Genomic DNA, 10,075 nt, shown 5'->3' with positions numbered 1-10,075 from the left:
GGGATGGGGAATCAGGGATAGCAAGACAAAGGGCAAGGTATGCAGGACGTAAGAATTGGAAAATTATTTGCTGAGAACATATATGTGGATGTACTTGATTGAGCCAATGCACAGTGTATTTTGGATGGAAAATTCATTTGTGTGTTGTGATGGTGTAAAGTGAATTAATAAAAAAACATTAATAGAAAATGCATATTATTAAAAAACTATGAATGGATTTCAAAAAAAAAATTATTATAGTTTGGGCCAGCAGGTAACATGGTGGTTATGGTGCTAGACTCCCACATAGCTCACCATGGTTTGAGTCCTGGACCTGGTGGCTTGAAATTCTGCCAGGGGAATGGTAGACGATTTCTCACTTTCCCTCTTTTTTTTTTTAAGAGAGAGAGATTTTTGCTCTAGGGAGCATGCACTTACTTGCCAGAGAGACAGAGAGAGAGACAGATACACAGAAAGAGAGAAATCACCCCCTGAGGGGGATGGCTATACTGCAATCCCTCCATTCTCTCACCAGGATTTTGAGCCCACATGCACATGCACCCAGCATGAGTTTTAAGTCACTGAGTCTGGGACTAGAACTGTAAATGGTCATCTGGGAATCCAGTGACAACCATTACAATATCTGCTGATCCCCTCACTTTTCATCTTACTCTACTCTCTGATGAGTGCACATGCCCTATAGTAAAAACCTTAAAAAAATTATTATACTGGGAATCAGCAGTTAGTGTAATGGCTATGTCGCTGGACTCCCACGATGTCTATGTAGCTGGACTCCCATGTTCAAGTCCTGGACCCAGTGGCTTAAACTCAGGCCGGGTGCGTGTGCGTGCGTACCCAAGATCCCGAGAGGAGACTGGAGGAGAAGGGATTGCGGCGTGACCATCCCCCTCTGGGGTGATTTCTCGCTTTCTGCCTCTATGTCTCTCTCTGTCTGTCTGGCGAGCGCACGTGCCCTATAGCGAAAACCTCCCCCCCCCAAAATTATTACAGTTTTGCCATATTGTTTTTAAAGATTTTTGATATAGGGTGTGTGTGCTCCCCAGAGAGAGAGAGAGAGAGAGAGAGAGAGAGAGAGAGAGAAAGAAAATAAGAGAGAGAGAAACAGAGAGAGAGAAGGTAAGCAATCTTTCCCCCGCCTGGGGGGTGGGGATGGCCATGCTGTGATCTCTTCTCTTCCATTCTTTTCTTGGGGTATTGGGCACACGTATGTACTCAGCATGATTTTTAGGCTGTGACAGCTCCGGGGCTTGAACTGTGTTGTCAGCCTTGTGAGATCCAGTTCCTTAACTACCACGTTACCTGCTGGCCCTTGCCATACTAGTTTTTCTTTTATATTCTTTTCTTTTGAAAGGTTTTTGCCATAAGACTTGCCAGAAAGAGACGGAGACAGTGAGAAGGAAAGTGAGAAATCACCCCCTCCCCCACAGGGAGGATGGCCACACTGCAATCCTTTCTCTTCCATTCTTTTCCTGAGATTTTAGGCATGTACCCAGCATGATTTTCAAGCAATTGGATCTAGGATTCCGATTGTAGTTGGCCATGTGGGAGTCTCGCCCAACCATCATGTCACCTGCCAGTCCCACTATAGTAGTTATAATATTAGTACAGTGACTATACTAAGGACTTTATGAGAAAATGATATTTGGCCTACAACTGGTATTTGTCTACAAATACTCATAATTCATGATAAAACAGAATATATGTTAAAATGAATGAGTACATTAAAAGATATAAGCATTTAAAGGAGAAGATTCACCCCCCACACACACACAGATGTTTTAAGTTGTTTACATATTGGTAGGGTCAACATGGATCGTAGGACTAGTCTTTAATTTCCTGAGGAGGTTAAGTTTTTAAGTTTACCTTGAATTAAAAGAGACTGCCATTTAATATAGGGTATAGAAAATAGAGTTGAGCAGAAGCTTGAAGAAAGTGGAGAGCAAGCCATTTAAGTTATCTGTGGGGAAGGGCATTAAAGAAGAAGGAATTGGAGAATGATTTTTAATAAAAGGTTGATTAGGATATTTTTGACTACTGGTAGTAGAATATGATTCAAAATGGCATAATTTATAAGAAAAAAATATTATGTCACATTTTAAGAAGTCCAGAAGTAGATGCTCAGATTTGGTTTAGCAATGTTATCAGGGACTCATCTTCCTCTTCTTTTATCCAAGGTATGCCAGCTTTTCCCTCCAGACTTGCTCTCTTGAGGGTATCAAGATGATTATCTTATCTATAGAATCATATGTAAACATAATAACATCCAGAATTGAGACTCTTTATCACTTTATTTGAACTATTAATTATGGATGAGTCCAGTTGCTAAGAAAAAATAGAACAATATAATGATTACCCATGTCCATATTGTTGATGTTATTATTGTTAGCATATTGATATATTTTCTTCAAAATTTTTTGCTGAATAATTTTAAAGTAATGACTGTCATTATGAAATATCTTTACAGTGCATCTCTAAAAACAAGGATAGTTCTGTAGCTAATCGCAATATCATTATGAGACCTAACATGATAATTAACTTCTTAATATCAGCTAATGTTCTAGTCTGTATTGAAATTTAAAATTTTTCTCAAATTAGAAAAACCTCTCCAAAGTATTTTTGCACTTATTTTAATATTTTTCTATAACTTGCATTTTTCTATCAAATTTTTTCTCATTTTTTGAGAGATTTTTGCTATAGGGCACGCACAGTCACCATTTCATTGGTTTTTAAAAGATCTATATAAACGAATGCTATTAATCCTTTGTCATATTTTATGCTAGTTGCCTTTTAATTTTTTTGACACATGAAAATCCCATAAAGAATTCTACATCACATATTATTATTATATCTTCTAAATCTCTTTTAATCTTGATTCTAGAATATTTCCTCTTTCCTTTGCCTCATAAAATTGAAGCGTTGAACCCAGTTATGTAGAATGACTCAAATTCAGGCTTTGTCTGGCTATTTTCTTGAAGTTATTCTCTGTTCTCCATATTTCCTCTAAACTAGAGGTTAGATCTAAAGAATTGTGTAGATTCAGATTAAACATTTTTGTAAGAAGTACTTTAGAAGTGAGGTTTTGTACTTATTATATCACATTAAGAGTCATGTAATATCTGATTTGCTTCAGCTATAGTGATGTTAAAATCAATCTTATTGGGACTAGCAGATGACATAATGGTTATGTTGCTGGACTCCCATGTAATTGACAGCTGTTCGAGCCCTAGACCTGGTAGCTTAAAACTCTTGCTGGGGGGACCAGCAGTTAGTGTAACGGCTATGTCACTGGGCTCCCACGTAGTCGACTGCAGTTCAAGTCCTGGACCCGGCGGCTTATACTCACGCCGGGCGCATGTGCGTGCTTGCCCAAGATCCCGAGAGGAGAATGGAGGAGAAAGGATTCCAGCGTGGCCATCCCCCCTGGGGGGTGATTTCTCACTTTCTCTTTCTCTCTCTCTCTCAGTCTTTCTGGTGAGTGCACACACCCTATAGCAAAAACCTCTAAAAAACAAAACAAAACAAAACAAAACCCAAAACCAAACTTGTGCTGGGTGTGTGTATGTGTGTGTGTGAAAAATTCCAAGAGGAGACTGGAGGAGAAGGGGTTGAGGAATGGCCATCCCTCCTGAGGATAATTTCTTGCTTTCTGTCTCTCTCTGTCTCTCTGGGGAGCGTATGTGCTTCATAGCAAAAATCTCTCTCTAAAAACAAAAACAAAAACAAAACAGGACTAGGGAAACTGAAGACTTTCTGCTCAGACTTCACCCTCCAGACCCCAAGATCTAGACAGGACAGGCCAATCACAGGCCTTTTCAGAAGGCATTTACATTTGAGTTGAGAGTGGCTCCTTTCAGGGACTAGGAAAACTGAATATTTTCTGCTCAAACTTCACTCTCCAGACCCCAAGATCTAGATAGGGTCAGAATAGCCCTCAATTTCCACAGAATCTATTGCATAAAAGGAGAAAAACAGAATTGCAGAGAGATTGCAGATCACCTCCTCCTGCACACCTCTGAATACTCAGATTTAACTTAAAGAAATTAGGGAAAAAATGTATAATCCATAAGATGACTAGAAACCACCACAGAGGCACAAGAAATATGAGAAACCAAAAAAAAAAAAACTCTCCCCCAAGGGAAAAGAATAACTCCTCATCATCCACAGACAGTACAATGGAACTCGTGGAAATGTCAGATAAAGAATTTAGAATATTCATAGTGACAAAGCTAACAGAGATACAAGAAAAGAGAGACAACAAGCTCCAGAAGATGCAGGAGAAAAGATACAACAAGTTCCAGGAGGTGAGGAAGTTCTTACATGATTCAAGGGAGGAAACACACACTTGTAATACAGGAAATCAAAACCTCCCTTGAAAGTATTAAAAGTAGATTATATCGTGCAGAAGATTGAATCTCAGATGTAAAAGACATAACCTCTGACCTAGAAAAATTCACCAAAAGACTGAAAATAACCTCCCAAAAAGAGAAAAAGAGACAAGGAATACTAGATACCATTAAATGTCCAAACATCCAGATAATCAGTATCCCAGAAGGTGAAGAAACTAATAAGGACATTGATAATGTTTTCCATGAAATTCTGTAAGAAGACTTTTCAAACCTAGAAAGACATTCAAAAATCTAGACCCAAGAAATACAAAGGACTCCAAATAGAATCAACTCAAGAAGATCTTCTCCAAGGTACATCATAGCCAGATTGACCAAAACCACAGACTAAGCCTTTTTTTCAAGATACTAAAACTGTCAACAGAGAAACATCAAGTTACTTACAAAGGTTATCCCATCAGAACTCTCATTGGAAACAATGCAATCAAGGAAATAATGAGAAAATATATTCAGTGTTAAGTGAAAAACAATTTCAACCAATAATACTATACCCAGCAAGATTATCCTTCATATGGGAAGAAAAGACAAAAACATTTTCAGATAACAAAACCTGAAAGAACTTACCAAAACCAGACCAGCTCTTTAAGAAGTTCTGAAGGGAGTGCTATATCAGGAAAACTAAAGTCAGACACACAAAAAGAAGAGTTGAAAAAACAACCAAGAGAATGCCCAACTTAATGGTAGGGACAAGTCCGGAAAATCAATAATAATGTTGAATGTTAACTTCCAGAATTTAAATGGAAAGATCGGACCACAGTAACACTGAAAATTCAACAAAAGAGAGATTAATTACATGAGACTGAACTTCTGAAATAGAAATTTATGACTTTTGACTAAAAAATTACTGGTTTTCTTTTATGCTTTATTTTCCAGATTTAAGGATTTTTGTCTTCTCTGAGCTGTTGATAGGATCAACTACCTACTGTTTGAACAGAATCCTAAACTTTTTATTGGCTTTAAGTCTTAAGCAAATTTTTCTTAACATTTTTCTATTTGGATTCATTAAAGCTAAAACTGCTTTCCTTGAAATAAACTTTATTTTCAAAAGCGTAAGGCCCAAATACAAACTTCTCTGGAAAAAAAATACATAAGAAAAACAAAAAACTATTTTGTGACTATAGTAAGCTATATTGCCTCAACTAGGTGCTACTTTAGAGTTTGTTCATTCTAATCACTGAGTTTTATGCCTAAAGTCAGATATTTGTTCATAGATATGGATATATCACTTGCACTTGCTATCGATAGTATTTAGATTAATTAAGATTTTTTTGTAAATCAATAAAATGTGAAAAAAAAAGGCATGGAAAGCAACCATAGATTCCAGAGACAGTGTCGGAGGAGGGTGGGAAATGGTAGAGGGTGAGAAGGAGGGACTCAAGGTGGGGGGAAATAAAATATATAAGAAAGAAGAAATGGAAAATTTTCTGTTGACAATAACATGTATGGTAATATCCTTGATTGAGCCAATATACAGTGGATTCTTGTTGGGAAATCTCATTGATATACTTTAATGATGTACAGTGAATAAATGTAAAATAAATTTTAAGAAAGAAAAACATTTAAAAATCAATTCATAATTCTAAATTCTAATGAATGCTAAATTAAGGTGATTTCAGCCCAATCTTTCTATTACAAAATGACATTTATAATAATTTTTTGTCCTTGCAACTAGACTATAATTTGTGGGTTGATACATAACACTGGATGAAACTGTCTAGCTCCCCATTAGCCTTTTGTCCTCACGGCCTTAGCTTCCACTGTAGATATTTGCCTGAATTAATTATTTCATTAGAAGTTACAAAATATTTATTAGCTGAAATTTGTACAGAGAAAGGAGCAATCAACTAGGGCATCTATTAGGTTACCTTGAAGTACATTTCTATTAAAAAGGTAAAATAAATGGTTACTTCTTAAAAAATTTTGCCAGGGAACATGTTGGCTTGAGAGAGAGAGAGAGAGAGAGAGAGAGAGAGAGAGAGGAGAGAGAGAGAGGGAGCAGGGAGAGAGAGAGAAAGTACCTCTCAGTAGGGCATGGTCACACCACAATCCCTTATCCATTTCTTCACCATGTCAGGATTTTGGGCATGCACACACATGGCACCCACTGTGTTTTATAAACCACTGTCAGTAGGGCATGGTCACACCACAATCCCTTATCCATTTCTTCACCATGTCAGGATTTTGGGCATGCACACACATGGCACCCACTGTGTTTTATAAACCACTGTGGTGGCCCAGCAGTTAGCATAATGGCTATGTCGTTGGACTCCCATGTAGTCGACTGCGGTTTGAGTCCCGGACCTGGCGGCTTAAACTCACGCTGGGCATGCGTGCTTGTGTGCCCAAGATCCCAAGAGGAGAATGGAGGAGAAGGGACTGCGGTGTGATTTCTCGCTTTCTGTCTCTCTATTTCGGTCTCTCTGGCGAGCGCATGCGCCATATAGCAAAAACCTCTCCCAAAAAAGAAAATAAATATATGAATAAACCACTGTGGCCAGGATTCAAACTGTATAGTCAGTCATATGGGATCTGGCTCCTTTAATCAGCAGGCCACAGGGCTAGTCCATCTCTTAAACTTTAATTACCAATTTTCAGAGTAAGATTTTGGTATAATGATAACAATTAAATTTGTCTTGAATTCTTTTTTTAAAAATGTATTTTTACAGCCAATTTGTGGCATGGTGGTTAAGGAGGCAGGATATCACATGGTATGGTTTGTGTCCCAGACCTGGGAACTTGAAAAACATGTTGAGTACATGTGAGCATGTGCCCAAAATCCTCAAAGGAGGGAGAAATAGAGAAGGGATTGAGATGTGACCATACCCCATGGGGGGAGGTGCTTTCTCACTTTCTCCCTGTCTCTCTTAGTCTCTCTTCAATGTGTCCATGCACCTTCTGCTAAATATTAGGAAAATATAGTTACATCATAGTTTTTTTATATATATATTACAAATATTTCAACAAATTACAGTCTGTTCTTTTGATACTCAATTTGGTTCAACTTTGGGCAAGGGTAGACTCTTCCTAGTGGCTACTGAGTCCTTTAAATTTGACTCCATCTTTTTTTATTTTTAATTTGCTATAGGGTATGTGCATTTGTGTGTGTGTGTGTGAGAGAGAGAGAGAGAGAGAGAGAGAGAGAGAGAGAGAGAGAGAGAGAGAGAGAGAGAGAGAGAGAGAGAGAGAGAGAGAGAGAGAGAGAGAGAGAAAGAGAAGAGAAGAGAAGAGAAAGTGAGAAGTCATTCCCACCAGATGGGATGGTCATATCTCAATCCCTTCTCTTCCATTCCCCTCTCAGGATTTTGGGCATGCACACATGCATACCTAGAGTGTTTTTAAAGACACTGTGTCTGGGACTTGAACTATACAGTCAAACATGTGGAATCCAGCCACCCTAACCACCACACCACTGACTGGCCTAATGAAGTTCCATCTTAGAAAATTCTTTTGCTTTCTGACAAAACAGGATGTCCCAGACATAAAACTTACTTTGCATATTTTATGCTTACTTTGTAAATTCTCTGAAATTAGATGATCTTTTAAGGAACTCTAGTCAATCTGTTTCTTATTAAGAATGAAGAAACTTTCCTTAGAAACTCCCTAGCATACGTCCTATCTCATTTTATTTGTCAGAACTACCATACATGCCTACTCCTAAAGCATTCCCTCTTTAACAGAGTAGGATTCCTATGATTGCTTTAGTGAAACCTAGGGCCATGTGAGGAGGGTTTTAGAGATTCCGTTTGATAGGATAAAGGCAGGCCCTTGTGCGGTAAAGTAAAAAGTTGGTAGGTACAAATCAGTGTCTTCATTAGTCAGTCATAAATTACTACTTTATCAAATTACATTAGAAATTCTCTCACAACATAACTATTCACAATAATTTATATGGGGATGCCTATTCAGGAAATGATATCACATGTTCGGTTGGTAAGAAATAGGAACTGAATGGACTTAAGGAATAATCCCATCAGGTTTGGTAGCTGGTTGTAAAAGTATTTTGATTCATTTAACACTGACAGGTTAACAGAATTAAGGCATTCCCTTGTCATAAATATTTCTTAAAAACACTGACATTTTGCTGTCCAAAGCTTTGAATTCAGGTGGTCATGGGTTGGAAAACCAGATCTTCCATATACTAGCTGTTTACTACCTAATCCCTCTGAGTCTCAGTTTCTCCATCTTTAAAGTGGAAAGAGTAAAATGAATTTTTTTGAATAATTTAGAAACTTCACTGATCTAGGGCACTCAGTCTAATGTATACATAGTATTCGAAAAGTGTGAGTTTTCAACACAGCTCCCTTCCTCCCTCCCTTTTTAGTTTTGACAATTTTTTGTCTTTATATGGTCCCTCATTTCAGAGAAATTGTTTTCTAAGATTATACTGTAGTTTACCTCCTGGTAGTTATATTCAATATTTCATTATAGGGGAGAAACCAAGCCCCTCTATGGGATTGATTGATAGATTTTAAGAGGTTTTTGCCTTAGTGCATGTGGGCTCATCAGAGAGAGAGAAAGAGAGAGACAGAGAGAAGGAAAGTGAAAAATCACCACCTGGGGGACCAGTAGTTAGCGTAATGGCTATGTCACTGGACTCCCATGTAGTCGACCGCGCGGTTCACATCCCACACCTGGTGGCTTAAACTCACACCGGGCACGTGTGCGTGCATGCCCAAGATCTTGAGAGGAGAATGGAGGAGAAGGGATTGTGGCGTGGCCATCCCCCCTGGGGGGTGATTTCTCGCTTTCTGTCTCTCTGTCTCTCTCTGTCTGTCTGGCGAGCGCACGCACCCTATTGCAAAAACCTCTCAAAAAAAATCACCACCTGGGGAGGGTGGCCATGCAGCAATCCCTTCTCCTCCATTTCCTCCCGAGACCTTGGGTGCATACATACATGCACCTGGTGTGATTTTCAAGCCAATGGGCTCAGGACTCGAAGTTGGTTGGCCATGTGAGTTCAGCAACATAACTGCTATTCCATATACTGGCCCCAGTGGAATCTGATAGAAAATCATTCTCCTTTCTTAGCAACCAATGTCTTTAGAAGTTATCTTTTAGATGAGTTATCTACTGGGGAGGTATCTACTCTTTATTTGTTAGCTATTTTATTTTATTTTATGTGCTACTTTATTAACTTATTTTGGAAGGGACATTTTCTAACCTTTCACTAAATTGAAGAGTCCATTTTTTTGGGAACCTTCTTCTTTCAATATATTGACTATTAATGACTACCAGAAAGAGGTCTCTAACAGATCAACAGATTAGAGTTGATGAAAGAAGCAGTGTAGAGCTCCCTTCTCTTCATGTGCTTGGTGATTGTCTTTCACAGCTTTAGATATTCGTGAGAGAGTGAATGCATCATCATCCTTATAATCTGAAGCTAGTTATCATCTCCATCAACTTTGCCCCTGTCCCGTTTGTCTACTCTCACTGCTGATTGACCAGTTCACTATTTATTAATAGTTTTTAGAAAGATGGGCAGGGAAGGAAAAGGTTGTTACATTTTAATCAGTCTACTTAGGTTAAAGAAAATAATTTCATATAAAATGGCTTCATTAACATGGAGGAGAGGGATTAGATGAAAAGAGAAAACTAGAATGATTTTTTTGATATATTAGTTGTTGATTTGATATTCATAATTCCCAGCCCTAATGATTATGGCAAATTGAGGG

The sequence above is a fragment of the Tupaia chinensis genome, unplaced genomic scaffold (genome assembly GCF_000334495.1).
Source record: "Tupaia chinensis unplaced genomic scaffold, TupChi_1.0 Scaffold000184_1, whole genome shotgun sequence".
Classification (NCBI taxonomy): domain Eukaryota; kingdom Metazoa; phylum Chordata; class Mammalia; order Scandentia; family Tupaiidae; genus Tupaia; species Tupaia belangeri.
The sequence above is the reverse complement of the archived record's forward strand: the minus strand, read 5'-3'. Positions refer to the sequence as shown.